The sequence below is a fragment of the Pyrus communis genome, chromosome 11 (genome assembly GCF_041283825.1).
Source record: "Pyrus communis isolate YQ-2024b chromosome 11, ASM4128382v1, whole genome shotgun sequence".
Classification (NCBI taxonomy): Eukaryota; Viridiplantae; Streptophyta; class Magnoliopsida; order Rosales; family Rosaceae; genus Pyrus; species Pyrus communis.
In genome coordinates this window covers 14,565,511-14,570,965 of record NC_142575.1, presented here as the reverse complement: position 1 = coordinate 14,570,965, position 5,455 = coordinate 14,565,511, and the positions used below count along the sequence as shown (strand labels likewise).

Here is a 5,455-nt window from a genome sequence, read left to right as displayed (position 1 = left end):
ATCTCCTCAACTACATAGGGCTCTTCAGCCCCACCTCAAACACCCCCATCAACTCCCTCCATGCCATCGACACCGTAAACATCCTAGCCGTTCATTACGACGACCCTGCCTCGGCCTCATTGCCCCTCAACGCCCAGCAAACTTCGGTTGCCATTCTTGACGAGGACGGCAGGATGATCGGGGAGATCTCCCAATACACCCTCAACACCTGCCAAGAGTCCGTGGCAGCTGCCATTGCCACGCTTTCCGCAGGTGACCTGATGGCGTACATTGATTGCGGTGGTCCGCCAGATGAGCTGGTGCAGTTCGTGAAAGAGAGATTGGACGTTATATGCTTCTTGGGGAAAGAAGAGAACTTGTCGTCTCCGGCGAGAGCGCTCGAGGCTCCGCTGGAGGTTTTGATTCCGAAAGGATCTGGCCTTGTTAGGCATTTGGAACCACACGCCAGCTTGGTGGAGGCCATTGATCTCGTTTTAGAAGGTGCACAAAACCTTGTGATTCCGATTCAAGGCCGCTGGACCACAGCCGCAAGAAAAATCTTCCACAACCGCTCCCTCAACACCCTCCAAAGAAACCTGTGTCAGGGGCAAAAAGGGGATTCTCTGACGCCATTGATGGGTGTTCTGAGAAATAGGTTTTTACCATGAGTAATGGATCTGAGGTTGATGTGGGTAAAGCAGGAGTCTTGGGTTCTCCATTAGCCAAGAAGGAGGTTTCTTCCGTTCCTCTGTCGCCAAAGCCAGCAGCTCAGTTGGAGAAGAAGAACACTCTGGCCTCTGAGCATGCTGCTGCTTCTCCTTCTTGCAAGGCACAGGTGGTAGGATGGCCCCCAAGTCGATCATTTCGGAAGAATTCCATGGCCTCTAGTCTGGCGAAAAACAACGATGACGTTGCGGGTAAACAAGGGTCCGGGTGCCTTTATGTGAAGGTTAGCATGGACGGCGCTCCATACCTGCGAAAAGTTGACCTTAAAACCTACAACAACTACACTGAACTTTCCATGGCTCTAGAGAAGATGTTTAGCTGCTTCACCATTGGGCAGTGCAGTTCTAATGGACTTCCCGAGCGAGATGGTCTGAGTGCGAGTCGATTGATGGATCTTCTCAATGGTTCTGAATTTGTTCTGACTTTCGAGGACAAGGATGATGACTGGATGCTTGTTGGCGATGTTCCTTGGCAGATGTTCACTGAGACCTGTAGGAGGCTTCAGACAATTAAGTGTGTCATTGCTGGGAAGAACTTGTACATGAGATTCACCTGCAGCACTGGTGATGTTACGGGAATGAACATGGTCTCCAAAGGTGTGCAAAACGTGTTGGATATCCTCCAGAACGACTTCCCTGACATGGATGTGATTGGAATTTCGAGCAACTACTGCTCAGACAAGAAGCCCGCTGCAGTGAGCTGGATAGAAGGCCGCGGCAAGTCAGTGGTTTGCAAGGCTATGATCAAGGGCAATGTGGTGCAGAAGGTGTTGAAAACCAACGTGGCGTCCCTCTGTGAACTTAACATGCTCAAGAACCTTACTGGATCCGCAATGACTGCAGCTCTCGGTGGCTTCAATGCACATGCCAGCAACAACATCCACTAACTACCTCAAGCTCCTCACTCTGGCCACCATGATCAAAATCAACGAAGAGCTTCATTGACCGCTGTCAAACGACTAGCCGGTCTTCAAGCTCGACGCTTTGCACTACTTCAAGCTCTGGCTGCTTCTGCACTTCCGCCATGGCTGCTGCCTTTGAATGTGATCAACAAAATCAAAGTTTGTCAACTCACACCCAAAGATCTCATCTGTCTGCTTGCCTCTGCTGCTGCCTTTGAATGTGATTGACAAAATCAAAGTTTGTCAACTCACACCCAAAGATCTCCTCCGTCTTCTCTCGAACTCGGCCTGGGTTTTCACCCACAAACCTAGCCTTGCAGAGCACCATATATATAAATAAAAAATAAAAATAAAAAAATAATAATAAATAAAATAAAAAAAGATGATGCATGCTACTATTAGCAAGCCAAAACAAAAAGGAAAAGTGGTAGAAATGATGGTGTCGTGGGGAAAGCAAATGTCCAAAATATATATATATAAAATATTATAAAAAAAAAAATCTATCTTGGTGGATCAGTACCACCGAAAGCAAAGAAAAAAAATATAATAAAAAAAAAAAGATCTATCTTGGTGGATCAGTACCACCGAAAGCAATAAGAAAAAAAATAACAATAAAAAAAAAGAGGATCTTGGTGCACCGGCACCATGTGGAAAAAAATAATATATATATATATATGCGCTCTATTTAGCACATTACGCTAAATAAAATAAGGTTTATTTATTGATATCTCTGATAAATTACAGATATGTGCTTACACATGAAAAAAAAAAAAAAAAAAAAAAAAAATACAAGATTGGAGCTTTCACAAAGGATGTTAACGTGAAGCCCCATTATTTGGCAAAACTCTCGGAGCGGAAGGCATCGGAGCGGGAGGCATCGAAGATAGAGCATTCGAGGCCTCAATACTTGGCCAAACGCTGGAAGACCCAGGAAAAATGTGCCTCTGGAGGAAAGACGAAAACCTTTGACGGTCACTTTGAATCCGACCTTCAGACTCTTGCAGCTCATCAAGCTTCCTCTTCATGCCCGTCGAATAGTTGTTTGCAAGCACGTGCAAACTTCTATTCTCATACTTCAGCTGCTTGATCTCTTGCTTGAGACTTTCCACCTCCGCCATCAAGGATTCAACTTGGCGGGAGCAAGCAAGTAGGCGTTGGCCCATGTTGGACACAGAGCCTGCGCACTGAACACTGAGAGCGAGGGACTCTTGAACGGCCAACTCATCGGACCGTCCTGAAAGCAGCCGACTATCTTCAGGAGTGAGGAGGTTCCTAGCTACTATCGTAGCTGTTGTTGCGTCCTTCATCACAGAGTCTTCACCTGTAAGAGGACCGTTAGAAGATAAAAAAGAAGGGCACCATACATTACCTTGACGGGGCACAACCGGATCGCTGCTGAGACTCAAATCTAAGCAAAGGTTCGATGAGTTAGTCATTTTTCAAAGGTGTTCAAAGAGAAGGGATAAAAAATTTCAAAGGGTCGGAGACAATTTTTCAAGAATGGGCAATCTTCAGAGTGTGAATGTTGGGGTGATCAATACCGCTCTATAAAAAGCCAAGCGACACGACCACCGATTCAAAAATCCGGATTTTCCAGCGTGAAGTTCGGCGACGCGTTCGCGGCTTTTCAGAAAACGCGTTCAACTTTGTCAAAAGATATCTGACAAAGTCGAGAACACGTGGAGGCCATCATCGCAACTACACGTCTTTAGCCGACAGGCGCAAAGTTCGGTAACGCTTTCTCTGCTTTTCAGAAAACGCGTGCAACTTTGTCAAAAGTGGCGCTCGTTCAGAAATCGAAGAGGCGTCGTTCAGAAATCGAAGAGGCGTCGTTCAGATATCGAAGAGACGTCTGTCGACAAGGGTAAAAGAACAAGACCACCACTTGCTATTAAGAAATCCCTATATGTATCGACCTTCGTCTCTTATGGCAAGGCAGACCTGAAGAAAATGCCCAACTCTTCCTCACCTCTGAGGGCGCACTCCCAGCAAACCCTCTCGAAATACACAACTCTTCTTCTTCCTTTGAGAAAACCTATTCAACCTTTGAAGATACCAGATGCCTGGAGTACAGATGACCCAGGAGGAAACGATAGATTGAAGCATGTGCTGATTCATTCACCGCTTCTTCAAAAGCAAAGGTATCTCATATCATCAAGGGCGAAAGCAAAGGTATCTCATATCATGCTTTTTCCCTATCTTTTCCTTTGCCCTTGTTTTCACCTGCCAAGACAAGGACAGAGGAAGCAATATGTCGGAACCTCCACTCAAACCAGTTGCCACCAAGGAGTGAAGCACCATTTAAATGCAAAGGTTGCATTCAACTCCTGCATCGGAGGACAAATACTACAAGAAAAGATGCTAAACCTGCATAAGGAAATACCACTTCTGCAAAGGGGAGCAAGTAAGGCAAGTGAAAATGATACATCGAAGCATGTGGAGACAAGCATAACAAATATATGTGCTGATTCATTTGCTGCTTCTTCGAAAGCAAAGGTATCTCATATCATGCTTTTTCCCTGTCTTTTCCTTTGTCTTTGTTATTACTCGCATGGCAAAGTGAAAGAGAGCAGTCAGCGGCACTTGGAGTCAGTCTTCCGATCTGGAACCGACTACCTGGAATCTATTCCTGATTGCTTACCTAGTATTGCTCTCGAGTAGTCATCTTCAATGGTTGATACACTGCCAGAGAAGGGACAAGGAAACTTCAATCTTTCCAACCCTCTTCAATACGAATTGGAAAGATTGAACAAAGAAACAGGTCAGCACCTCCACCTTGTACTTGCCTGCCATATCCTGAAACCGCTCGTAAACCTTCGGGGGGAGACCAAAAGAATCCTGCTGCCCAGTTCAAGAGTAGCACAAAGGAAAATCAACGAGCAGAGGAGACCAGAAGAATCCTCCAGCCCAGTTCAAGATCAAGCCTCAATGGCCCTTGAAGAAATCACAAGTCCGATTCAAAATCAAGTGTTCACCACCCTTGAATCAAATTCAACTCCATATAAAAGGAGCAAGTTCAGACCTGCGGAGGAGACCAGAAGAATCCTCCAGCCCAGTTCAAGATCAAGCCTCAATGGCCCTTGAAGAAATCACAAGTCCGATTCAAAATCAAGTGTTCACCACCCTTGAATCAAATTCAACTCCATATAAAAGGAGCAAGTTCAGACCTTCGGAGGAGACCAAAAGAATCCTCCAGCCCAGTTCAAGAGTAGCACAAAGGAAAATCAACGATTGGAGGAAACCAGAAAATCTTCCAGTCGAACTTAAGATCAAGCCTCGATGGCCCTTGAAGAAATTTCCAGCCCAATTCAAGATCAAGCCCCGACGGCCCTTGGATCGACATCTACATTAAGGAACTTCAAAACGCATCTCATACACGTGACAAGCACATGTCAACGACGCGCCTTGAAGTGGGGGCATTTGTAGACATCGAAATTTCGGTGAAATGAATGTTAACCAATAATTAAAATTTCAACGCTTACGTGTCACATAAATTTTACATGTAGCGTGTGACTCAACGAAAAATCGAAATAAATTGGAAAGGTCATCAAATAGGACACGTGTCAATATCTGGCAGAAATGATTTATTTCATCTGATTATTTAAATCCAAAAATCAAGTTTTGGAATTCTATAAATAGGAGGCCAAGGCATTCATTTCGAGAGGGAAAGAAAAGAAGAAGAGAAAGAAGGAAGGGAATTTACATCACACCAAAACCTTGAAGCCTTGAAACTCTAAAGCTCTCAAGCAAAATCCCGAAGGATCAAGAAAACACTCTTCGTTCTTCGTCAAACCCTCCTTCAAGGTCAAGCCCCAACGGCCCTTGAAGAACTTCCGCCGACTCAAGATC

General features: G+C 45.1%; 1 pseudogene; it reads left to right on the top strand.

Moving 5' to 3' along the window:
* Positions 1-328: 328 nt before the first annotated feature.
* On the top strand, positions 329-1,591 carry LOC137747873 (3-hydroxy-3-methylglutaryl-coenzyme A reductase 1 pseudogene; annotated as a pseudogene).
* Positions 1,592-5,455: the final 3,864 nt, after the last annotated feature.